The 27,792-nt window shown below is 36.5% G+C and overlaps 1 protein-coding gene across 3 annotated transcripts in view; it reads left to right on the forward strand.

Moving 5' to 3' along the window:
- MIPOL1 (mirror-image polydactyly 1) overlaps nucleotides 1–27,792 on the forward strand; it is a 320,635-nt gene that overhangs the window by 779 nt on the left and 292,064 nt on the right. The window contains exon 1 of one of the 3 annotated variants that reach the window (XM_019426117.2): nucleotides 14,100–14,944. The exons of 1 other annotated variant lie outside the window; for it this stretch is intronic. The gene's annotated coding sequence lies outside the window, so the exon portion shown is untranslated. Of the gene's footprint in view, nucleotides 1–14,099; nucleotides 14,945–27,792 lie in introns of those variants that run through there. One more of the 3 variants, XM_019426116.2, reaches the window with a different exon arrangement.

Below are 27,792 nucleotides of genomic sequence, written 5' to 3' on the forward strand. Positions count from 1 at the left end.
GGGCTCGAACTCACGGACCGCGAGATCGTGACCTGAGCCGAAGTCGGCCGCTTAACCGACTGAGCCACCCAGGTGCCCCTATACTGTTTTTAAACCACAAGTTACAAATACTATGTAGAAGAGACACAATATAATGAAATTTCAGAAAAATACCTGCTGCACCTCTAACAGGTAGGATACCAGTAAAAGGTATGTGGAGAGGATTTGGAGCCCCTATTGTCATATTAGTTCTTAAACACACTATTTAATGCTAAATATATTCACTTTGAACCATATGAAATTGCCAATTATGAAAAAGCCAAGAACAGTGGAGTATCAGCAATATAATATGATTAAAACCTTATTGTATATGATTTCCACTTAACTATGCAAAATACAATAATTAGTTTCATGTTTTGTTTTTATTTCTGAGGCAGAGCTATTAAAAGCTGGTAATAATGGTATCTGACTGGCAAAACTGTTGAAAGTAAGGAATCGGGGAGTTTGCTGCTTGTGGATCAGATACGCAAAAATAAATTTTCTCATATTTGGTCAAATGTTTGATTAAAATAACCAAGTTTGAAATGTTTGCCATGAGATAGTTTTCAGAAATGTTTGCTATTTAGGTAAAAGCTTTTGAGCAATGTTTCAGTCTTTTACAAACTAAATATGAAATATTAAGTGCAATATAGAATCATGTATTCAACAAATATTGAGAACCTGTTATTATACTAAGCACTAAAATCAGAATTTCAGAGCTCATAGGAAATATTTCCCTCATCGTCCAGTGAGGACCCTGAGTTTCCCAGGATCACACCACAAGTTAATAATGTCTCTGGGATTTGATTCCAGAATTCCCTCTTCTAATAGCAACAGGATTGTAGATTTCAATATTAGCCGCAGGCCAAACTACATTCTGTCACACAGAAAACCAAACTAATTAAATGCCCCCAAATTAATTTATTTCTTCATATATATAAGTGGAGAATTTTTTTAAGTTAAAAATAATGTCACAACTATTAAACCCCAAGGCACACACTGAACAAAATTCTAGATTCATTCACTGAAAGCTTAACTAAGTATCAGCACTTTCCTACATACTGGCAATGTAACAGTTAAAATTCCTAGTGGAGCATATAATCTAATGGAGGAGATACTACCATATTGCAATATAAGTAAAACTTTTGCCTTCCTTAGATACTCCTTGATACTCCCAGATCAAGATTTAAAGATAGCCTTTTTTTGGGGGGGTCAGTGTAAAGATAGCCTTCACCAATTCCATGAGGTCCTTAATCTCTGAATATCTTATCCAGAGGAGGTAGGTGCAGGTTTATGGTCTCACTAAGACCTCAGTCTCTTAACACCTGTATGGATTCAGTGAGAAGACCCTCCTAGACATAGTTCCAAATACTCTGTTAGAAAATTACTACCAATTATTAACCTCTTTGGGCTAGAGCAGATTTTTTTGAGTAAAATAAGCAAAGCCTGCCATCACATCTGATTTATGGTCCTACACCTCTAGAATAGTTGAGGAGATAAGATCTGGGTATAAGAATATTCTGAAGCTGGGACTCAGCCAGTGTTAATCTATAGTCAACAAATACCCACTGTGCTAAGAGCTCTGATTATAGGATGTATCTCTTACCTGCAGCCAAATTTGCCTGTAGCTAATATTGGAATTCTGGGAGGTTTAGCACTGAGGGGGGGTGGGGGGGGGAAGGAAATTTTACTTGACCTACTGTTTCAGATTTTCTTTCTCTCATTAGATAGATTACTCTTTCTATTATTATTTGCCCTGATATCAGAGCAAAACTGCTAAAGTGTCAAGCTTATATTTTTAAATGATTGTTTAAATTAAATTATTTTAAAATGATTATTTGGTTGAGAACTACATAATTAGAATGGCTAGAAACTTAACTGCCAGGTACCCTAAAATACTCACTGAACATAAATATCTAATAATGTCTTCAGTGTCTTGTTGGAATAAAGTTTTTGTATTGGGCCATTGGATCAACTACTGTTCAAGACCAAAACAATAGTGGCTTAAATAAGATAGAAATTTATTTTCCCTCATGTAAGCCATGAATAAGGTTCCGGCCAGCAGAAAGAAGAGAAAGACAAGAAGCATAAAAAAAGACCTGGAAATTATACAGATCTCATTGGTCAGAACTTGGCCACATGGAGTATACCTAGGTACGAGTGAGGTTGGGAAAAATAGTGTTTTGCTGTGTGGCAATGAGTCTAGGGGGGAAAAAAAACATTATGGAAGGAGGGGAGAATATATTGGAAAATAAACAGCATTGTTTACTACTTTGGGGAAAAGTTTAGGAATAAAGAGCTATATTTTATTTGTATTTATTTATTTATTTTTTAAATATGAAATTTACTGTCAAATTGGTTTCCATACAACACCCAATGCTCATTCCAACAGGTGGCCTCCTCAATACCCATCACCCACCCTCCCCTCCCTCCCACCCCCCATCAACTCTCAGTTTGTTCTCAGTTTTTAAGAGTCTCTTATGTTTTGGCTCCCTCTCTCTCTAACCTGTTTGGTTTTTTTTTCCTTCCTCTCCCCTATGGTCTTCTGTTAAGTTTCTCAAGATCCACATAAGAGTGAAAACATATGGTACCTGTCTTTCTATGACTTATTTCACTTAGCATAACACTCTCCAGTTCCATCCACATTGCTACAAAAGGCAATATTTCATTCTTTCTCATTGCCACGTAGTATTCCATTGTGTGTATAAACCACAATTTCTTTATCCATTCATCGAAGAGCTATATTTTAAAATGACAGTATTTGCACATTTTGAAAAAAATTGTTTTCCTCAAACTTAAAGTTAACTTCATTAGTGTGTCACTAGAAAATACAGTATAACCCCATGGTATTCCAACTATGACTGGACCCACATCTCAAAATACCATTTACTAAGAGATACATAGCCTCTGTAGGCCCATAGACTCTTTTATTTAGGTGTCAAAACACAGACCCACAAATGCAGAATTTGGCATACATCCATGTAATAGAGTACTCCCAAGTCCATCCATGGAATAGGGTAGAAAGTTGGGAGAGATTATAACTCTTGAACTATTCAAAAAGACCCATTATTCCATAATATTCTTATACAGAAGTATTAGAAGTATTGAAGAAATGCTATTTACAAGTGAAAGACTCATGCTTTAAAATTTGTGGGTCTGTCATTGCTCTAAGCTCTTAATGGCTTATAACTTACAAATACCAAGGCATCATGTTATTATTTAGGACAGATCTTAGGTTCTGGTACATTAGATTTTCCCATTATCTAACAGAACATTTCTAAATTCCAAGGGACTTTACTGGACAGTGTGAACAAAATAATTACTTGGGAAACTTTTTAAAATATTTTATTGTGATATGACAGGAATAATACTTAGAGGTCATATATATATCAGAGTTCTGTTATTTGGGACATCGCTCAGAATCTAGAAGTTAAGACTTCTGTGTGGTCAACGTGCAGAAATCTATGCATTTTGCTCCTAGGAGAGCTTCCCCGGCCTTCAATCAAAACTAATTTTAGACTCAATTCTAAAAAGGTTGGTAGAGTAGATGTCTAAAATCTTGGTTCATGGAAGATTAGACACTCAGTTAAGTGTCTTACTTCGGCTCAGGTCATGATCTTATGGTTCGTGAGTTCAAGCCCTGCTCAGGCTCTCCACTGACAAGCCTACTTGGGATTCTCTCTCTCCCCCCTCTCTCTCTGCCCCTCTCTCCGGTGCTTTCTTGCTCAAATAAATAAACCTAAAAATAAAAAACAAAACAAATTAAAAGAGAATTGGGGAGGGGGAAATCTGGAAGATTCTGGAAAAGTGGAGAGAACCTGCAACTCACCTGCCATATTCAGCCTGCCTAGCAAATTGTAATAATGACAATCTTCATTTAATGCTTATGCCAGGCAATGGGCTGAGCATTTTGTAACCCATTATCTTGTTCACAATATTTCTGTGACAGATATTCTTATCCTCATCTTACACTGGCATACAGATTAAGTAACTTGCCTGAAATCACACTGAGTATTTGAGGTATTCTTTGAACCTAAGTATATATAATTTAGGAGGCCTCTCTCTGAATCACTAGCTGTGTTGTTTTTATGTTCTAATTTTAATTTCAACTTTTCTATACATAAAAAAAAATCGAAATGTGAAATTATTCACAGTAAATAGCTTGTGGTATCCTAGACTTTGGCAAACAAATTAGAAAAGCACAACTTCAGTGTCACAAATTGCCTATGTATGAAAGGTATGAATTTTCTGTTTATTAAGTCAGGGTTTCTCAACAATGGCACCATTAACATTTTGGGCCAGATAATTCTGTGTTGTGGGAGGCTGTCCTGTGCAATGCAAGATATTTAACAGCATCCCTACCCTCTACCCATTAGCTGCTGGTAGCAACTCCATCCCAAGTCGTGACAAACAGAAATGTCTCCAGACATTCCTAAATGTTCTCTGCAGGGCAAATGTACCCTTAAGTGAGAGAATCACTAGTTTAAGTAAAAGAGCTCATATGATACTGAAGCCTATATTAACTTTCTAGAATCATAGAATAATAGACCTGGAAGAGACTTTAATCACTTCCTTATTTGACAGTTTAGGAAACTGAGGTGGGAAGAGATTGAGGACCTCACCTATGTCACCAAACTACTTAGTGGAAGAGTTGGGTGGGAAAGCCAGACATTTCCTGCTCTCAGAATTGGTAATCTAGGCACTTATGGATGTGACATTTCTTATAAACTGAATTCAATACTGTGGTTACAGTGGCTAGAGTCATCTTTTTAAAGCATAGTTCAGATATTACCTGTTCTAAGCCATCTAGTGGCCTTCTGTCATCCTTGGAATAGAATCTAAAGTCCTAGCCATAAGCCCAAAAGATGCCCAATATGGCTCTCGCTACCTCTCCAGACTCATTTCCTAACACCCTTCTCTTTCACCCTATTCTCATCACACTGATTTTCTTGGTATTCCTTTGAACACTTTCAAGCATGCTCCCATTTTTTTTGCATTTGCTTTTCCCTGTGCCAGGAATGTTCTTTTCCTAGACCTTCCCATGACTTGCTTCTTCACTTCCTTTAGGCATCTCCACAAAAGCTACTTTAACAGATAACTTTACATGTCTAAAATTGAACTTGTCCTCAACTTTTTCACTCTTTATGTAGCCTGACTTTTCTCCATTACATTTTCAACACCTACATATATTCTGTATTTATTTGTTTATTCCTAGTCTTTACCTCTTTTTGAATGTCAAGTCCATGCAAGAGTGACTGAAATACTGTCTAGAACATAGTAGGCATTTAATAAATATTAATTTAGTTAAAGACTCACATTTGACCCAGAAGAATATCTCATACCCTTTGAGTAATCACTCCTCTTTTATCCTTCTCCGATCTCCTGGCAACTGCTAATATACTTACTGTCTCTATGGACTTACCTAATTCTGAATATTGCATATAAAAGGAATTATACAATATGTAACCTTTCGTGCTTAAATTCTTTCACTTAGTATCAGTTTTAGAAATACTCACCGCTGGTTGCCGGTCATTGAGCTCTGTGCTGACAGCTCAGAGCCTGCAGCCTGCTTTGGATTCTGTGTCTCCCTCTCTCTCTGCCCCTGTCCTCCTCATACTCTGTCTCTCTCTCTCAAAAATAAATAAACATTAAAAAAATTTAAAAAAAAGAAATACACCCACTTTGTAGGATGTATCAGTACTTTATTCATTTTTACAGTTGAGTAATAATTCCGTTTTATGTTCCACAATTTGTTTATTCACTCATTTATTGATGGATTGTTGGATTGTTTCCACCTTTAGGCTATTAAGAATAATGCTGCTGTAAACATTTGTGTACAAATTTTTGTGTGGCCATATATTTTTCATTTTCCTTGAGTATATATATAGGAATGGGATTATTGCAACTACCAACTATTTTCCACAGGGGCTATACTATTTTACATATCCAAAGAAATGTGCAAGTCTTCCTACTTCTCCACATTCCTCCCAAAACATATTTTCCTTTAGTTTTATTTATTTATTTATTTATTTTTATTATAGCCATCCTAGTCTGCATGAGGAGGTGGTATCACATTGTGGCTTTAATTTGCATTTCCTCAGTGGCCAATGAAGTTGGCTATCTTTTCACATGCTTGTTAGCCATTTGTATATCTTCTTTGGAGAAATATCTATTCAAGTCCACTGATTATTTTTTTATTGGACTATCTTTGTTATTGAGTTGTAAGAGTTCTTTTTAAACAGTAAAACCTCAGATTTTGAGTAACCTGTGAGTGTTCTGCAAGATGAGCAAACATGTTCAATAAATTTTAACTTGATAAACAAGCAATGTCTTGCAATATGAGTAGTATGTGATGCCAAATGTCACATGATCAAAACTGAGCCAATAGTTCTTTGTGTCTCTCTCACTGCGGGATTATGGGTGATCATCTCTCATGCTCAGATGCTTGGTCTCAAGCCACTATGTTTGGCAGAAATCAGTGATTTTTCAGAACATTGGAAGGTGCCTACAACTGGCACTAGTGTATTTTTTGCCACTTCACAGCACCTATGGACAGTCCTTTGCTTTTCCATGTAAGAGAAAGCTCAGGAATGCTTTGCTTCATTCTAGGTCAGGCTGCCTGCAGATATAGACCCTTTCCTCTGCTGCCTTATTGCCAGTTCCATTAAATACAGTATTTGACAAGAGGTTTTTTTTTAATTTTTTAACATTTTATTTATTTTCAAGAGACAGAGAGAGACAGACAGACGGCAAGTGAGGGAGGGGCAGAGAGAGAGGGAGACACAGAATCCAAAGCACACTCCAGGCTCTGAGCTGTCAGCACAGAGCCTAACATGGGCTTGAACTTACAAACCATGAGATCATGACCTGAGCTGACATCAGATGCCGCCCAGGTGCCCCGACAAGAGTTTATTAATACTGTACTGTAGTCAACATACATGCGAGCATGTACAATGGCCCCCATGCAGGAAAATATTCCATGGAGCCAATAGAGAGTAGTGATTCTGTTAGTGTTAGTGAAAGTTGGAAAGTTTGTCCTACACAATAACCCTCCTCTCTCTTGTCTCCCTCACACCAGCCACGAAGGTTTTCAAAGGTAAGTGCAGGTTAATTTGTTTATTTTTCTTATTTTATAGTTTCTTTATTATTTTGTATATTACAGTATTATAATCATTTTTAAATGAATATTTTAGGTTGTGGAGTCAATCATCTGAGTTTCCATTATTTCTTATGGGGAAATTCATTTTGATATACAAGTGCTTTGGATTACAAGCATGTTTCTGGAATGAATTATGCTCACAAACCAAGGTTTTACTGTATTCTGTATATTAAACTCTTAGATTCATGATTTGCCCATGTTTCTCTGACTCTGTAAGTTGTCTTTACATTCTTGATAATATTCTTTGATGCCCAAAAGTTTTTAATTTTGGTGAAATCCAACTTATCTATTTGTTCTTTTGTTGCTTATGTTTTTGGTGTCAAAGAATTCACTGCCAAACTCAAGGTAATAAAGATTTAATCCTAAATTTTCTCATAATAGTATAGTTTTAACTATTTATTTATGTTGTTGGTTAATTCTGAGTTAATTTTTGTGCAAGCATACCACTGAGATATCACATGTGCATTCACTTCCAGACCATGCAGTAAATCAAATGTCACAATAGACTCAAATGAATTTTTTGGTTACCCAGTGTATATAAAAGTTACATTTACATTACACTGTAGTCTGTTAAGTGTGCAATAGCATTATGTCTAAAAAAACCAATGTACATAATTTCACTTAAAAATATTTTATTTCTAAAAATGGTATCATGTGCACTTTTAGCGGGTCATAACCTTTTTGTTGGGGGAGGGTCCTGCCTCAAAGTTGATGCTGCTGATTGATAAGGGTGGTGGTTGCTGAAGTTGAATGGCTGTGACAATTTCTTAAAATAAGACCTTTGCCACATCCATTGACTCTTCCTTTCATAAATCATATTTCTGTAGCATGCGATGTTCTTTAATAGCATTTTACCCACAATAGATATTTCAAGATTGGAGTTTCAATTGTCTCAAACCCTGCCACTGCTTTATCAACTAAAGTTTATGTCATATTCTAAATCCTTTGTTTTCATTTCAACAATCCTCACAGCATCTTCATTAGGAGTAGATTCCATCTCAAGAACCCACTTTTTTTTCGTGCCTAAGAAGTAACTCACCTGTTAAAGTTTGATTATGAGATCAAAGCAAGTCAGTCATATCTTTAGGCTCCACTTGTAATTCATTTTTCTTGCTATTTCCACCACTTCTGTGGCTGTTTCCACCACTGAGGTCTTAAATCCTTGAAAGTCATCATTGAGAGTTGGAATCAAATTCTTCCAAGCTCCTGTTAACGTTGATATTTCAATTTCTTCCCATGAGTCACAAATATTATTAATGACATCTAGAATGGTGAATCCTTTCCAGAAGGTTTTCAATTTGTTTTTCCTGGATCCATCAAAGGAATCACTTTCTATGGCTGCTATAGCCTTACAAAATGTATTTCTTAAATAATAAGACTTGAAAGTCAAAAATACTCCTTGATCCATGGGCTGCAGAATGGATGTTGTGTTAGGCCTGAAAACAACATTAATCTCATCACACATCTCCATCAGAGCTCTTAGGTGATCAGGTGCTTTGTCAATGAGCAGTGATATGTTGAAAGGAATTCTTTTTTCTGAGTAGTAGGTCTCAACAGTGGGCTTAAAATATTCAGTAAACCATGTTATAAACAGATTGTTATCATCCAGACTTTGTTGTTACCTTTATAAAGCACAGGCAGAGTAGATTTAGCATAGTTCTTAAGGGCCCTAGGAACTTTAGAATGATAAATGAGCATTGGCTTCAACTTAAAGTCACCAGATGCATTAGACTCTTATAAGAGAGTTAGCCTATTCTTTGAAGCTTTTGAAGCCAGGTATTGCCTTCTCCCTATCTATGAAAATCCTAGATGCCATCTTTTTCCAATAAAAGGCTTTTTCGTCCACACTGAAAATCTGTTGTTTGGTGTATCCACCTTCATTAATTATCTAGATCTTCCAGATATCTGGCTGCTTCACCTTGCACTATTGTGTTCTGCAGATGGCTTCTTTTTTTATACCTCAAGCTCTTCTTTGGCAGCTTCCTCATCTTTCTCACCCTTCAAAGAAATGAAGAGAGTTAGGGCCTTGTTCTGGATTAGGCTTTGGCTTAAGGGAATGTTGTGTCTGGTTGATCTATGCAGACCACTAAAATTTTCTCCCTAAGAGCAGTAAGACTGCTTTGCTTTCTTGTTCTTGCGCTCACTGGAGTAGAACTTTTAATTTCTTTCAAGAGCTTTTCTTTTGCATTCACAACTTGGCCATTTGGCACTAACGCCTACCTTTCAGCTTCTGTTGGCTTTTCAATAAGCCTTCCTCACTCAGCTTAATCATTTCTAGCTTTTGAATTAGGTGAGATCCCACTGCTGCCAGAAGTGCTTTGGGGCACCTGAGAGTCTCATTTGATTAAGCATCTGACTTTGGCTCAGGTCATGATCTTGCAGGTTGTGAGTTCAAGCTCTGCATTGGGCTCTGTGCTTACAGCTTAGAGTCTAGAGCCTGCTTTGGATTCTGTGTCTCCCTCTTTCTCTGCCCATCCCCCACTTGCACTGTGTCTCTCTCTCGAAAAAATGAATAAACATTAAAAAAGATAATAAAGCATAATGTTTTTAAAAATGGAAAAAAAAGTGAGAGGTATAGGGCTCTTCCTTTTACTTGAACACTTAGAGGATCTTGTAGAATTATTAATTGGTTGTAATTTCAACACTGTTGTGTCTCAAGAAATAGATAGGCCTAGCAAGAGGGCTAGAGATGGAAGAATGGCTCGTCAGTAGACTAGTCAGATAACACCAATAACATTTATCAATTAAGTTTGTTGTCTTATATGGGTATGGTTCATGGTGCCCCCAATAGTAACAACAAAGATTACTGATCACAGATCTCCACAACAAATAATGAAAATGTTTGAAATATTGCAAGAATTACCAAAATGTGACAGAGACACAAAGTGAGTAAATGCTGCTGGAAAAATGGCGCTGATATACTTACTTGATGTAGAGTTGCCACAAACCTTCAATTGGTAAAAAACACACTATGAAATGCAATAAAGCAAAGTGCAACAAAATGAGGTATGCCTGCATATGGAGGGAAGTTGGCATCCAGATTCATTCTTTTGCTTATGGGTATCCAGATATCTCAGCACCATCTGTTGAAGAGACTATTTTTCCCCCATTGAATGGTCTTGGTATCCTTGTCAAAAATCAATTGGCCATAGATATTTGGGTTTCTTGGGCTCTGTATTCTTTCCATTGATCTATATACCTAGCCTTATGTTTGTACCTTACTATTTTGGTTAGTGTAGCTTTGTAGTAAGTTTTGAAATCAGAACACATACATGCATCTTTCCTTTTTCAATAGTGTCTTGACTATTTGGGGCCCCTTGCAATTTTCTATGAACTTGAGGATTAGTTTATCAATTTATTCAAGAAAGGCCATTAGGATTTCTGTAGGGATTGGACTGAATCTGTAGATCACTTTGGACTGAATCTGTAGAGTAGTGCAATTCAGTTGTGCCATCTTTTAATCTGTGATCATAGAACACCTTTCCACTTACGTCTTTAATTTCTTTCAGCATTGTTTTGTAGCTTTTAGTGTACAAGTCTTTCACAAACTCTTTGGCTAAATTTATCACTCATATTTTATTCTTTTGGGTTCTGTAGTAAAGTATTTTATTTCCTTTTTGGATTATTTATTGCTGGTGTATAGAAACAATTGATTTTTGTCTATTGATCTTGTGTCTTCCAACTCTGATGAATTCATGTATTAATTTTTTTGTGGGTTGGTATTTTGTCTATGTAGAATCATGTCATTTGCAAATAGGGATAATTTTACTTCTTCCCTTCCAATTTGGATGCCTTTCTTTTTCTTTCATAATTGCTCTCTCTAGGATTTCCAGTACAATGTGAATGGCAGTGATAATATTAGGCATCCTTGTCTTGTTCTTGACCTTAGGGGAAAAGCTTTCAGTCATTATCATTGAATGTTACATGTGGATTTTTCATGATTTTTTATCATGTTAAGGAAGTTCCCTTCAATTCCTATTTTTCTGAGTATTTTATCATAAAAGGAAGTTGAATTTTGTCAAGTGCTTTTTCTATAATTTATTGAGATGATCATGTGGGCATTTTTCCTTTGTTATATTAATATGATGTGTTATATAGATTGAGTTATATTGAACCACCCTTGTATTTCTGGGATAAATCCTTTTAATGTGATTTTGAGTCTGGCTTGCTAGTAATCGTTGAGAATTTTTGCATCATAAGGGGGACTGGTTGGGGATACTGGTCTGTAGTTTTCTTGTGATGGCATTAGTATAAGGGTATAAGGGCATAAGGGTAAAGCTGATTTCATGGAGTATATCAGGAAGCATTTACTCCTCTTCTTCTTTTTTTGAGTAAAACTGTTAATTCTTCTTTATGTGTAGAATTGCCCAGCAAAGCCATTTAGTCTTGGATTTGTTTTTATTTTAATTACTGATTCAGTCTCTTTGCTATAGGTCTGTTGAGATCTTTCTATTTCTTCTAGAGTAAGTTTTGATAATGTGTGTTTCAGGAATGTGTGCATTTAATCTACATTATTTGTTGGCATACAAATGTTCATAATATTCTCTTATAATTATTTTAATTTATCTAAGGTCAGTAGTAATGGCACCACTTTCACTTCTAATTTATTTACATCTTTACTCTTTTCTTCACCAATCTAGTTGAAGTTATTAGAATTTTTAAGTATTCATTTGTCTCACTTGTAATCTTTATTATTTCCTTCCTTCTGCAGGTTTAGGTTTAGCTTGCTCTTCTTCTACTTCCTTACAGTATAAAGTTAAGTTTTTGTTTTGAGAGGTCTTCTTTTTAAATATAATCATCTACAGCTATGAATTTCTCTCTTAGCACTGCTTTCACTGCATTCCATTACTTTTGGAATGTCATATTTTCATTTTCATGTTTCTCAAGGTGGTGTTATGTGTTGAATTGTGTCCCTCCAAAAAGAAGTAAAGTCTAATCTACAGCACCTCAGAATAAGACCTTATTTGGAAAGAGGGTCTTTGCATAATAATCAAATTATAGTGAGGTCATTAGGTGATCTTAATACAGTGTGATTATATCCTTATAAAAATGGGGAAATTTGGACACCGAGGCAGACATGCACAGAGGGAAGACATTATCAAGAGGCATGAAAATGCCGCTTGGTTATTATGGTGGGTAGAATGTTTTGAAATCAGGAATTGTATGGCCTCCACTTTGTTCTTTCTCAAGCTTGCTTTGACTATTCAGGGTGTTTTGTGGTTCCATATGAATTTTACAATTTTCTTTCTGTATTTATGCAAAAGATGCCTTGGGATTTTGATCAGGATTGCACTGAATCTGTAGATCACTTTGGGTACTATGTACATTTTAACAATATTGTCTTCCAATTCACAAGGACGATGTCTTTCCGTTTGTATTTTCTCTTAGCAATATTTTATAGTTTTCAGTGTACAAGTCTTTCACCTCCTCAGTTTATTGCTAAGTATTTTATCCTTTTTGATGATATAGTAAATGAGATTTTAATTTCCTTTTCAGATTGGTAATCCTTAGTGTATCGAAATACAATTAATTTATATATATGTGAAATCTTGTTTCTATTTCTCTAGATTACCCTGCCTAAATGCACATGGCATTCTCATGTACTTGTATACATAGTTTTTATTAATTACTCTATTTCCAGAACTGATTGCAGTGCCTGGCACATTGTAGGAGGCTTAAGATATTTGTGGAGTTGAGAGCATTCATGATCTGACATTCTTTTGATTCCGGTAAAAAAATAGGGGAGTTCATTTTCTTTTCCCTCTCATCCTTATTGAGATTTCTGCAAAAGCCCAACTTTTAAAAGTGATGATCTTTGATAATTAGCTTGAGAACAGGAAAGAACGCTGTAATTGGTCTCTTTCATTTCTTATAGACTGGCAACTGTTAGCAGGATAGAGAATAAAGAAATGTGTATATGAGCAACAGTGGTGTGAAGAGGTTTGGGAAAAAAATAGCTATTGAGATCTGAAAAATTCAGGAAAAGAACATTAAAAAGTTACCTTGAGTAAGTTAGAGGAAGGACTAGGGAGAAAGACCTAATGTTTGGTATCACTGTTTTTTTGGAAGAAAAAACAACTTACCAAAGGGAAAGAAAACATGGGGTTTTCTCTTTACCCTAGACTTTTAGCAGCCAGATGAGCTTTTAAAAACTAGGGTTAATATACCTTTACCCAAAGAAAAATAGTATAATCACTTTCTCTAAATTTAACTTATAAACCCATTATTTGTTTTGAATTTTCTCAATGTTGTGGTCACTCTCCCCCCTTGTTTCTTGTTATTTCTTAGCTAGGAAAAGCAACTTTCTCTTCTTTCTTTTACACATAATTTGGGGTGGCCTTAAACCTTTTCAGAAGTCATTCTTGATTGGAATGCCCTTCCCACCTACTCTAACAAACTATACTACTTCTCTATTTTCTCTATATTTGTCTCATATATTTGATGGTACTGTGTCAATAAATATCTATTTCAGACCTTGACTGAAGTAAAGAAAAATGTATTTCAAAGCTGAATCTGTAACAAACATCTTCAGACACTGTCCATTCATTACAATAAAATAGCCAATAGCTTATGAATATTATAACCTATTTTGTTTCAACCAACTTATATCCCATTTTTTATGTCTTATTTTTTCACTCCCCTTTTTTGCACTTAATAAAGTGTTGGGAAACTGTCCACACTTCCTATTATGCCAGTTCTCTGGGGGATGTGGTGTAAAAAACCATTACTATTGCTTATCAAACACCCAGAAGAGTTCCAGGCACATAGCATGTACTCAATAAATATTTGGTATCTGAAGGAGTTAAGGTGACATTTATAAAAGCAATACTGATATGGGGAACAAGAAAACCACATCTGAATTACTAGCAGTTATTTAACAATGTCAGTCCTTTCTTGTTGAAACACAGAAGTACATGAATTGAGGACTTAATTCTTTAATTCTGGAAGGTTCAACACTGAGACTTAAAGAATCCATTAGTTGAACATAAGCATCCAGATCTCGTTCTAGTACTTCAGTCAAAAAGTTTACCACCCTCAAGTTTTAGTTTGTAAATATTCCCTGGTCAGGAGCTAGGTATTGCTTTTTGCTCACCCAACTGGAGTCCAACTTCAGCTCTTTTCATTCAACCATCACTTCACAATATGCCCCCCTCCCGGTGTCCTCTCATCCCAAACCACACACAAACCAACCAGAAAACCGCAATTCCTCCAACTTCTTGGACAGTGCAAGGCTAAAGTTGAGGCCACAAGACACGTTTTTAACCACAAGGTTTCCTCCTCTAGCCCGATTAGGTTTTGTCGGGGCAATATTTTGCTCTAATAGAACGCGCTCGTAGTCTCGGAGTGGACACCGTAGCGTCCAGCTGGCGCAGTCACCGGAAACTACTAAATCCGTCTTCTTCTCTAAACTCTTACAAGTACTTCCCAAGCTGGCACAGTCCTCCAGAAGCCCCGCCCCGTGGTTTTAGCACCGCGGTTTGCGCATGCCCAGTGCGCGCCGCAAGCTCCCGCCGGGCGCCCGTTCCGCCTTGGTTCCCCGTGGCCCCGGCGCGCGGCGTGCGTCTGGCTTCCTCCCCCATCGGGCCCCGCCCGGTCGTTTGCGGGCGCGCGCACCTTCCCAGGCGGGCGGGCGGGCCTCAGGGTCGAGAGGCTCCCGAGCGAGCGTCGATTGGCTGATGTGGTGGCCACGCGTCGGGCCTCTGAAACTCAGGGCGAGCGCCCAGAGTCGGCTCGCCAGGCAGTGCCAGGCGCATCTCAGGTAAACAGGTAGGCTGGGAGGTTCGGGCGACCGGCGAAAAGGAGGGGGTGGGCTTAGATCCAGCCCTGGAATTTCCGGCCGCAGCCTCCTTGGAGCAGAAGGGGCGGCGCGGAGTCTGCACCCAGTGAATGTTGACCCCCTATGGCCGGCAGTGATAGGGCTCACGCGAAGGTCAGCGTCGTGGGGTCCTCAGGTCCTCTTTCTGGGCATAGTTTCGGCACCCTCCTGTTTCTTATTACAGAAGTTCAACAGCTGAGCATTTATTCAAGGGTGTAGATTTTTGTTTGTTTTTCCCTTAAGTGGCTGTTAGTTGGAGAGTTCAGGTCCTGGCTCAGCCTATGACTCTGTGTCCTTGAGAGTGACTTAATCTTTGTGGATTTCAGTTCTCGCACTTACAAGTTTTAGCATAGAAGACGGTGCTTCTTTAGGCACTGGGAGCGGAGCTGTAGAAAGGTACTGTTAGAAATTTTTAGGTTCACAGTGTGCCTGAGCCCAAATTTTTCTGGAAGGTGACACCACCCAACAGTACTTGTGAAGTGTTTTAAGCTCCATGAATGGAAGTAACTAAACACAAGGTAGCAGCAGGATGGTAGAAAGAAAGAAAGAAAGAAAAAAAAGCTTTCCACAAGAGCAGAGTTTTTGAAAAGCTTCTTTGAACATTTTATGCAGATTAAATCACTGTGGAGATAGACAAAGGCAAACCAAAACAAAGGACCAAACAAAACCACTTTTCAAGGCTCCCCCACCCTCCCGGTAACTTTAACATACTATCATAAGTTATTGGCTTTTCAGAGTTTCACCTTGGCACCTAGTGTGGTACTAACCGAAAATGACAGGTGCATAATCATTTGGGTATCCTGTGCAATAGTATACCAAGAAAAATAACTAAGTTGACTTCTATATTACAGGAATTAAGAGATCTCATTGGTGAGAAGTAATGATGATAAGTCAGAAAAATGAAAGGGTGGACAGTCCTTTAAAGGAATAGATTTTATAAAAATCTTTTTAGTGTGTTAATTTTTAAGGTATAATACACATAGAGAAAACCGCATAAATCAAAAGTGTACAGAGCGTACATATCCATGTGTCTAGTACCTAGATCAAGAAAGGACATTACTTGAATCTTAGAAACTCCACTTTGTGTGATTCGGTTCCAGAGGTAACCATTATGTCGATTTCTAAAGTCATCTATGAATTTACTTGTTAATTGGCTTTATATAAATGGAATCATGCAGTAAATAGTCCTTTGAGTCTCACTTTTGCTCAATATTGTATTTGTGAGATTTACACAAATTATGTAGCAGTAGTTCTTATGCTGTATAGTGTTCCATCCAGTTTTTGGCTATTATGAACATTTTTGCAAGTAGAGTTGACCCTTGAACAACATGTGTTTAGACTGCAGGGGTCCACCCATGCGTGGATTTTTTTTTTTTTTATAAATATAGTATACTACTGTAAACGTATATTCTCTTCCTTATGATTTTCTTAATGTTTTCTCTAGCTTTAGTGTAAGAATATAGTATATAGCGGCGCCTGGGTGGCTCAGTAGGTTAAGCGTCGGACTTCAGCTCAGGTCATGATCTCGCGGTCCGGTCCGTGAGTTTGAGCCTCGCGTCGGGCTCTGTGATGACACCTCGGAACCTGGAGCCTGCTTCTGTTTCTGTGTCTCCCTCTCTCTCTGCCCCTCCCCCATTCGCGTGCTCTCTCTCTGCCTTTCAAAAATGAATAAATGCTAAAAAATTTTTTAAAAAAGAACATAGTATATAATACATGCACCAAATGTGTGTTAATAGACTATGTTATCGATTAGGCTTCCAGTCAACAGTGGGCTATTAGTAATTAAATTCTTAGGGAGTCAAAAGTTAAACTTGTATATTTGACTGTGTAGGGTTGGTGCTTCCAACCCTTGCATTATTCAAGGGTCAGCTGTATTTTGGTGAACCTATGTATACATTTCTGTTAGATATACACGTACCTGTTGGTGAAATGTCTATATATAGGGTATGCAGGTATGTATTTCTTGTGTATATTACCAAAAAAGTTGTTCGAATTAGTTGTTTCAGCACTCCTATTTGGCATTGTTTGAGAATTCTGGCTCCTCCAAATGCTCGCGACACTTAGTGTTGTCTTTAGCCATTCTGGTGGGTGTGTAGTGATATCACATTGGTGTTTTTCCGTAATTTCCTTAATGACTAGTAATACTTAACACCTCTTCATATGTTATCGGCCATTTGGATATCCTCTATTGCGAGGGTCATCAAATTTTTTTTGTTAGGGGCCAAGTAGTAAATGTAGGCAGTCCTTGCATTGTAAAGATTCATTTAAAATTTTTTTTCTTAATGTTTTACTTATTTTTGAGACCGAGGGAGACAGAGCATGAGCAGGGGAGGGGCAGAGAGAGAGGGAGACACAGAAACAGAAGCAGGCTCCAGGTTCCAAGGTGTCAGCACAGAGCCCAACGTGGGGCTCGAACTCACGAACGGTGAGATCATGACCTGAGCCGAAGTCAGCCGCTTAACCTACTGAGCCACCCAGGCATCCCTGTAAAGATTCATTTAAAGCACTACCATATAAAGCTATGACTGCTTGCGTTTTAGGCTTTGCAGTCCATATACAATATACAGCTTCAGTCCATATACAATATACAGTTTTATTTTCTTCCTTGTTTTCTTTCCTTCTTTTTGTCTTTTCTTTCGTTTTTGCCTGCCTGCTTGCTAGCTTGCCTTCCTTCCCTCTCTTCCTCCCCCCATTCTTTGATTCTTGTTTCATAGACTGCCAACCTACTATGTTGGAAAATGACTGTTCAAAATGACAGTTCAATCTTTAGCCCATTGGTGGTGGTGAAATTATTGAGAGGGGCTACATTGAAAAAAAAAAAAAAACCCTGAAAACTAACAGTATTAAGTATTGTGTGCTGTAGTGTTTTGAGGTTAAATAATAGTATTAAGCAGCATGTGCTATAGTGTTTTGGAGTTAAATTTTAAATCTCTAAGTATATTTTCTTTGCTTCTTTCCAGTTTTACCTCAGGGCTAATTAGATAGCTGTTTCAGGCTTCCCTAAACTGTTCTTAATGCTCCTACTTTTTCCCAGCCCTTTATAACTGAGAAACAAAAGAGAGGTAAGAGGTGAGAAAAGACAGGAGATACAACCCCTTTTCTGATAGTGCATAAAATGCTAAGAAAGGGATGAATATCCAAACAGTTCTGGACACTTTGAGGAAAAAAAGTACAAAAAGCATAAAATACTTTTTGCAGTACTTTCAGATACTGTCTTTTGAGCCATTCCATCATGGGATGGCATGATTAAAATTTTTATCTGCCTGATTGAATATTCTCATAATATGGAAAGTAATAACCAATGGTTTGGGCCATGAAACTCAGCTATTCCATCCCTGCCCATGATAGAGGTCCTCTCTTCTTTAAATGCCACATTGGACTGTCCAGTTCATCTTCTCTTACTTTGGGCCCCCTGCTTTTCACTCAGTACCAAAAAATATCAAAAAACTTTGGAAAATATCAAAAAAAACTTTTTTGACTATTCTTTCAATCTATGTTAACATTTTTAGCTAACAATTTCTCTTATTTTAGGTGGTTTATAGAAGTGAATTTATGAATGTAGTTAGATAATATGCTAAAACCAATGAGAGAGTTAGGGGTATTCTCATCAACTTGATCTTTTCTTTGAGATAGATAACTGAGTTTTGGTCATTCTTACTTGATTATTATGGGTAAGATAAAATATTAAGATTTAAGATAAGCCACTAGACCTAGCTTCCACCACCAACCACTGCTGTCCTTACTCCTTTCTTACATAGAAATTTTGGATCCATTTCTGCAATTATATACATGTGTTTTTACACACACATTCACACATATTTTGACTAGTGCAAATACCTTACTGCTTCATAATTGCCACACAAAATATTTGTACTTATATGCATTGTTTTAACTGTACTTCTTGCATCAGAGTTGGAGTCATTACAAATATTAGGGTTGGTAAAGTGTATAAAGTGGATCTCATATAGGAACAAATAGGGTGTTTATGTAATGCAAATGTTTAATGGTGCTGGACCATGGACATCTGGACCCAGATGTTGTCATTAGCTTCCTAGAGTACCTACTTTCCTGGACATTGCCTGCATCATATTGTCATTGTCGACCTCTGGGACTCTGTATTTTCTAGGATTCCAGTGGGGACAAACCTTGCCTTTTCTGGTTGCAGTTTCAATTTTTAGATGCTTCATTTAGGTTATATTTAATCGTGTTTTCTTTGTTTAAAGTGACTGTATTTCTCTGCTGCGATTTATTATTTGTTGCTTTTATACTTCCCGTCCAGCAGACTTATTACTAAAATGTCTAGATACATGTGACTGGGGATGGGCAGAGGATAGTTCATTTTCATCTCACATGCCACCTAGAGAGATTGTTTTAGGGTTGGTGAAAGAAAAAGATAAATTCACAACATCAATTTTTGCTGCTCTTGTTAGTACTTTATTATTATTCTCAATACATTAATCAGTTTTTGCTGCTCTTGTTAGTGTATTATTACTCTCAACTTCCATTCAATATCTTGGATTTTGATACTATTATAAAGAGGGGATAGGGCTGTTTTAGGACATTGACTGTAAAAGCAATGTGCCATTATGCAAAAGCACTGGGTATAAGAGCAGAATAAGTGTGGCTTACTACCTGTCTACGTTAACCTTTCCTGGAATTTGGTTTTTATAAAATGAGGCATTTTGACCAAATATCTCTAATCCTTGGTAACTCTTTTCAAAAGACTTCGTAGAGAAGCACAGAATTTAGAATTTAAATTACCCTAGAGGTCATTTAGGCCTCATTTTTTCTCAATAAAAATACTGAGACATTGTAGTTAGCCACATAGTTACTAGAATCTAGTTCTCCTGACTTTTAGTTCGGTTTCCTTTTCTGTTATGCTACTTGTAAGAGCCAGCCTTCTGAGATAACCCTGGTATTCACACTCTTGTGTAATCCTTTTCCCTTGAGGTAGACTACTAAAAGGCTCACTTCTGATAGACTATGTCAAAAGTGCTGGGCTGTCACTTACGAGATTATGTTATAGTAGACTATCACCTCCTTTTTGCTGTAGCTTTCTTGCTTGCTCACTTTGATGTAGCCATCTGCTATCTCATGAACTGACCTTAGAAAGATCCCCTTGTCAAGGAATTGAGGAGAGCCTTTGGCCAATAGCCCACAGAGAATTGAAGTTCTCAGTTCAGTAACCCCTAGGAAGTGAATCCTGCCAACAGCCACTGAGTCAAGTTGGAAAATCTTGTCCCAGTGAAACCTTAAAATGATTGTAGCCCTGCCTGATGCCTTGATTACCACCTTGTTAGAGACCCTGAACCCCAGGACCTATCTAAGCAGTAGTAGATTCCTCAGGAACTAAGATAACAAATGTGTGTTGTTTTGACCTGCTAAGTTCTGGAGTAATTTGTGTAGCAGCAACAGTTAAGTAATAAACTACTCGTAGTAATATTTAATTTATTGTAAAAGTTTATTTATTTTGAGAGAGAACACGAGCAAGTCAGGGAGAGGGAGAGAGAGAATCCCAAAACGGCTCAGCACTGTCAGTGCAGAGCCCGATGTGGAGCTCAAACTCACCAACCACAAGATCATGACCTGAGCTGAAGTTGGACAGTTAACTGACTAGGTCATCCAGGTGCCCCAATTTTTAATTTTTTTAAAGGTTTTTTTTTTTCCCCCTGAAGTTTATTTATTTATACTTAGAGAGGGAGAGAGAAAGAAAGAAAGAGAGAGAATGTGAGCAGGGGAGGGGCAGAGAGCTAGGATCCCAAGTAGGCGCTGCCAGCCAGCAGTGGAGAGCCCGACATGGGGCTTAAACCTACAAACTGCCAGATCATGACTTGAACTGAAAGCAAGAGTTGGATGCTTAAACAACTGAGCCATTCAGGCACCCCCAATTTTTAATTTTTAATAAAAAGAAACTTTTTAAAAAGAAATAGTTCATCCTGGAGTTTTGTGAACATAGCTTCAGTCTATTTTTATCATTTTAAACATATTTGAGAATATGTTATTTTTACTTTTTGAAAAGCAAAATAATCATTTAACTATTCTGTATTTGTTTTGGTTATAACTTAATTGCTGTATATTTGATTTCAAGACAGGCAACATAAGGAGATTTACTTTGAAAGTTGAGAATTAATACTTTGGTTGAGGGTTTCATTAAAGTGGCTAATTGATGAGACGGATTTACTGTAAATCTCCTTTTGGCAGTTGACATGTGCACCTCTGATTCAGTTATTCTCTGTATTGAAGGTATTTTTAATTTAGATATTTTACTGTTTGGGATGCGTATACTCATGTTGTTTACTCTTGTTTATCTGTAGTTTTGCATTATGGTGATTTGATTGTAAATAAATGCTATTTTGAGACTTGCCTGTAGTATTCCTGGATTTATAAATTTTGGAAGCTACTAGAGTACAACAGGGATTATTTTGCTGGAACCCTTAATCCTGAATCTTGTTTTATATTCTGTCGAAGTATACCAACTTCCCCTCCTTCATAATTTTGTCTTGAGAATTTTGCTGCTGTGGAACAAGTTTTAAAAAACTGGGGAAAAAAATGACATCTAATAGATAAGTTAACTTTTTAAAAACTTTATTGTGAAATGTAATACATGTAAAGACAAGGATATAAAATAATGTGGACAGTTCAATGAATAATTAAAAAGTTAACACCCCTGTAACTACCATCAAAATATTAATGTGCGAGTACTTGCTTTGTATATATATATATATTTTTTTTAATGCTGAGTAAATATGAGTGTGTGTGAGAGAGGAACAGATGTGAATTCTGTGGTTGGTGCCATGCTTTATTGTGTCTGTTAGATGAAGTTTCTTAATGCTGTTTTTAAAATCTCTTTCCTTACTGATTTGTGTGTGTGGCTTGGTTGTGGGGTGTGGGTGTGTGCGAGCACGCACGTGCTCGCTTGATTGATAAATACTGAGAATTTACAGTGTATTAAATCTCTGTGTGTAATCATAGATTTATTTCTCCCTAGTAGTTCTATCAATTTTTGATTTATTTATTTTTCAGGTCATGTTATCAGAAACATACAACTTTATAAGTAGTCTATCTTCTTATGAATTGAAGCTTTTTCTCCCCAGTAAGAAGTGTTCCTTTTTATCTCTAGTAATGCCTTTTGTTTTAAAGTCTACTCTGAGTTTTAAAAATGTTTTAATGTTTATCTATTTTTTTAAAGTGCTTTTTTTTAATGTTTATTTTTGAGAGAGAGATAGAGTGCAAGCGGGGGAGAGGCAGAAAGAGAGAGGGAGACACAGAATCCGAAGCAGGCTTCAGGCTCTGAGCTATCAGCACAGAGCCTCACTTGGAGCTCCAGCTCACTAACCATGAGATCATGACCTGAGCCCGAGCCAGACGCTTAACTAACTAGCTCACCCAGGTGCCCCTAATGTTTATTTATTTTTGAGAGAGAGAGTATAAGCAGGGGGAGGGCAGAGGGGGTGGGACAGAGGATCCCAAGTGGGCTCTGCGCTGACAGAGAGCCCAACAGGGGGTTCGAACTCACAAACTGTGAGATCGTGACTTGAGCTGAAGTCGGAGGAGGCTTAGTCGACTGAGCCACCCAGGCGTCCCAAGTCTAGTCTGCTATTTTTAAAAGCTGTTAATTTTGAAATAATTTTAGATTCACTAAAAAGTTAGAAAAATACTACAGAGTTCCTGTAAAAATTCTTCACCCTACTTCTAATGTTAATACAATGTGTAATCATAGTACAATGATCAAAACCAAGAAATTAATATTATAATATTCACAAAACTATACACTTTATCCAAATATCACCTGTTTTTCCATTAATTTTGTTGTTATTGTTGTTGTTCTAGGACCCAATCCAGATCCCATGTTGCATTTAGTTATGTTTCCTTAGTCTTCTCTTGTCTGTGATCTCTTTTGAATTTTGATATACCTATTTCAGCCTTCTTTTGGTTAATGTGGGCATAGAATTGGATTTTTAAAAATCCAATAAGACATCTTTGTCTTACATTTGGAGCATTTGGTGATCATTAAATCCATTCATATTTTATATTATTCCATTTTCAGTTATTGTGGAAATTATATATCCTTTACCATTCTTTTGTAGAAGCATTGCGTCCTGGGATGCATCTTTTCAGACTTTTATGCTTTTCCTTATATGTGTGTATATACCCAAACACATGGTTTGGTTTGTTTGCTTTTTTATTTTAATGTAACAATGGTAATGCTTTATTATTTTACAATACTCTTTTTCATTTAGTAATATTTTATACATCTGTGTCAGTGTTTTTATATGCATAATAATGTTTATAGTATATAAGTACCATAGATGTTTTTATATGCATAATAATGTTTATAGTATATAAGTACCATAGATATATACCATATACCATATATATATATATACCATAGATATATACTATAGATATAGTACCAACACTAACCACTAGACATTTGTGCTGTTTCCAGTTTTTTAATGGTATAAACAGCACTGCTATATACATTCTTGTATGTATATATTTGCACCCCTTGCTAGAACATAGATTTATAGAAGTAGAATTATGGAATCAGAGTTTGAATATCTAAAGTTTTAATTGATACTGTGCGACTTTCTTGTTATTTTTTAATGGCATAGCTTTTATAAAAATAATACATGCTTGTTACAAACTCTTGCAAGCAACATATATAAAAATATTACAGTGAAATGTTACCCTATATTCTATCACCCTAACCAAAACAGCCTTCATTAAAAATCATATAACATTCTGTTTCTGTTTCTAAGAATGTTCAACATTTAAAACAAAACAAAATCTGCCTCTGTGGCACACATTTGTGAAATTTCACAGCATCAAGAATGAAAAAAAAAATTAAAGAAATCTTGAAGGTTTCCAGAGAGAAAACCAAAATAGAAAAAAGAACTGAGTGTACCAACAGCAGTCTTCTTGACCAGAATTGTGGCTACTTAACAATGAAGTATGGGAGTAGAACAAAGATACTTTCATGCCTGGAAAGCATCAGAAGTTAGGCTCAAGCAAAATAAAGAAGTGAAAGAAAGGCCTGGAATGTAGGAAACCATAAATCTAACCCAGGAGAACAGTGAAATGATGTTCTAGGAGGGACAGCTATATAGCTGGCCTAGAGAACATATGGTCCAGATTCAAGAGGAGCCTCCTCAGGAAGGAGGTTTTCAGGAGAGAAAGGGGGTTTCAGAGATGTATAACCTCTGAGTCTGGAGTTTTCTCTGTTGGAAGGTTTCTTCAAACTATGAATTCAGTTTCTTTAATAGAAATAGGACTATTCTGGCTATCTATTCTTACTGCATTAGCTCTGGCAGGTTGTGTCTTTCAAGGAGTTTGTCAAATTTATAGATATGAAGTTCTTTGTAATAGTCCCTTTTTATCTTTTTCATCCCTATGGGATCACTTCTCTTCCTGATACTGGCAATTTATATCTCCTTTATTTTTATCTTGGCCAGTCTAGCTAGAAGCTTATCAATTTCTTTGATTTTTTTTTTTTTTATACAGAACTAGCTTTTGGTTTCATTGATTTTCTTTTTCTTTTTTTTACAATGTTTATTTATTTATTTATTTATTTTGAGAGAGAGAGAGAGAGAGAGAGAGAGAGAGAGAGAGAATGCATGTGTCAGTGAGGGAGGGGCAGAGAGAAAGGGATTTCCAAGCAGAGCCTGACATGGGATCAATCCCACAATCCTCCAGATCATGACCTGAGCTGAAATCAAGACTCGCACACTTAGACTGAGCCACCCAGGTGTCCCGGTTTCATAGATTTTATATGTTGATTATACATTTTCAATTTCATTGATTTTTGATCTTTACCATTTCCTTCCAGCTGCTTTCTTTGAGTTTAATTTTTTCTTAATTTTGTATTAAAAAAAATTTTTTTAGTGTTTATATTTGAGAGAGACAGGGACAGAGAGAGAGGGAGATCAGGGGAGGAGCAGAGAGAGGGAGACACAGGGTCTGAAGTGGACTCCAGGCTCTGAGCTGTCAGCACAGAGCCTGATGCAGAGCTCGAACTCACAAACCACGAGATCATGACCTGAGCCGAAGGCACTCAACCAACTGAGCCAGCCAGGCGCCCTTAATTTTGTATTTTTTTTAAAGGTGGAAGCTAAAGTATTAATAAGAGGTCTTCCTCTCTTTAAAAAATTTGTTTTTCTTCCTCCCTTTTTAATATATGTGTTTAGTACTATAAGTTTCCCTCCAAGCACTAATCTAGCTACATCCCACAAATTTTGATATCTTATGTTTCCATTTTTATATAGTTGAGAATATTTTGAAATTTCCCTTCTTCCTTTTTTGAACCGTGAGTTATTTAGAAGTATTGGGGAATTTTTGAGATATCTTTCTATTATTGATTTCAAGTTTATTTCTGTTGTGGTAAAATAACATAATTTGTATGGTTTCAATCCTTTAAAAAATTTCTTTTAATGTTTACTTATTTTTGAGAGAGAGAAAGACAGCGTGGGAGCAGGGGAGGGGCAGAGAGAGAGGGAAACAGAATCCCACGCAGGCTCCAGGCTCTAAGCTGTCAGCACAGAGCCCGATGCGGGGCTCAAACTCACAAACCATGAGATTGTGACCTGAGCCGAAGTTGGATGCTTAACTGAATGAGCCACACAGGTGCCCCTGTATAGTCTCAATTCTTATGTGTTGAGGGTTTTGTTTTGTTTTGTTTTGTTTCTTTTAATGGACCAAGATAGGCTCTTTTTTGATAAATGTGCCATGTACTTGAAAGGATTGTGTATTCTGTCATGTTGGGAGTTTTCTATAAATATCAATTAGGTCAAGTTTGTTGATAATACTGAGTCTTCTACATTGCTGATTTTCTGAGTTTTTATTCTTCTGATTATTGAGAGAGACGTAGTGAAGTTTCCAACTATAATTATGGATTTGTTTGTTGCTCCTTTCATCAGTTATTACCTTGGGTATGTTGACACTGTTGTGAAGTGCTTACATATTTAGGATTGTTTTTGTCTTGTTAGTGAATTAAACCCTTTAATGTACTTAGTAAGACAAGACTTAGTAAGACTAATGTAGTCTTTCTTGTTTTACTTTGTTTGAAATTAATGTAGCCACTCCTACTTTCTTTTGATTAGTATTTGCAAGTCCCCCCCCCCCCCCCCGGCCATGTGCTCTATTATCCTAAAAATAAATAGTTAGGAAAGGGTAATTTGTAAGATATTTTCATCTTGTGTTGGTGTGGTTCAGAATAAGCAACTCCAAAATATGGCACTTTGGCTTATTGAATATTTTAATCTGAAAGATTTTGAGAAACAGATAAGTGCATCTCCCTTCTCTGAAGCAGGTCATAAGACCCTCATGTGAGGGGTGCTCTTCCTATACCTGGAGGAAAAGAACATCTTTATCTCCAAAGCTAGGGGGATACCAAGGGGAATCCAGATGAACAGGCATTGCTAAGTTTCCCCCATTTTACTCCTTGGCTTGTACCTTTTTTGTCCTGTCACATTTTTCTGTGACTTTCTAGGCTTAACTTTTTCTTTAGGTCTTCATTGCCTTGTGAAGGTTCCCAGATCACATAAAACTTAAATTAAATGAACTTACCTACTTTTCTCCTGTTAACCAGTCTTTGTGAATTTACTATTCAGGTCCAGCCAGGAACCCTAAGAAGATGGAGGTAAAGTTTTTCCTCCCCTACTGTGTCCATTTCATTATTTGTGTATTTTTATTTTAGATACTGTTTTGATCTTAGGAAGTAGTCTTATCAAGTATGATCCATTATCATATAATTTTATGTTAAGATACAAGGATATAAGTGTTTATCACATTAATTAGAAAAATTTTTGCATTATTACTCTACTTCTTGGATGGAACTTGAATGGTAATTTTTTACAGGTGCTGTTTGCATTCAGGTGTTAAAATGCTGTTTTGTAGTAAGTCCCAACCATATACATATAAGCTAAAAAAATTAAACGTTTAAATTTGTTCTTTTTAATGAACTATTTTTGAAGTATGACATTTCTTTTTTAAGTAGCATGTCTGGATATTAATTATTACTGTAATACTTTTATTATCTTTTAAATTGAATGTAAATCAAAGCCATTCCCTTAATTTATGTCAGAGAGCTTATTACCAGCATGGGAGCTGCAGATACTGTGTGATATAGCATATGATTTCCCAAGTAGTACATTTTATTCAGTGGCATGAGCTGGCACAGTGGGCAAGATTATTCTAATTCATTTGGGTAGGTGAACAGTAATTTAGGAAGTTCACATACAAAAACTCACTGTGAGTTTCTTTATGATTCTTTACTGGTAAACTCGGTTTAGGATTTCAGTGGCTCATTTCTACTATTTTTATTTCATGCAGGTGATTAATTTCCATCTTAGTTTAAAGTAAAATCTATGTATACATCTTTAAAATGCCTATATTTTTGCTAGCCATTTTAGATTAAAATCTCAATTAAAATATTTTGTCATATGATTACTAATTGGTTGGTTCTGAAAGCTCATGTTTGGTTTACATGCAAATATACCTTATGTATTAGAGAAATTAAATATTTCTTCACTAAAGTTTTTTGAAATAGTTTTTCATCTAAAATGTGTTCTTAATTTTAGGAATTACTTTATGAAAAGCCAAAGATTGTATTATTTGCATTTTAGTGGATAAAAATTTAGACTAGTATTTAACATTCCCATATTTAATGAGATTTTAAAAAGCTGCCACAAACATGCTCCTTCTAGTGCTTTTCTTAACAGAAAATGATGCTTTGCCGTCCAGTGGAATATTTTTTTAAGAGTACTTTTTAAGTTTCTTTATTTTGAGAGAGAGAGAGAGA

This window comes from Panthera pardus, unplaced genomic scaffold (assembly GCF_024362965.1).
Source record: "Panthera pardus isolate Hobbes unplaced genomic scaffold, ASM2436296v1 HiC_scaffold_24, whole genome shotgun sequence".
Lineage (NCBI taxonomy): Eukaryota > Metazoa > Chordata > Mammalia > Carnivora > Felidae > Panthera > Panthera pardus.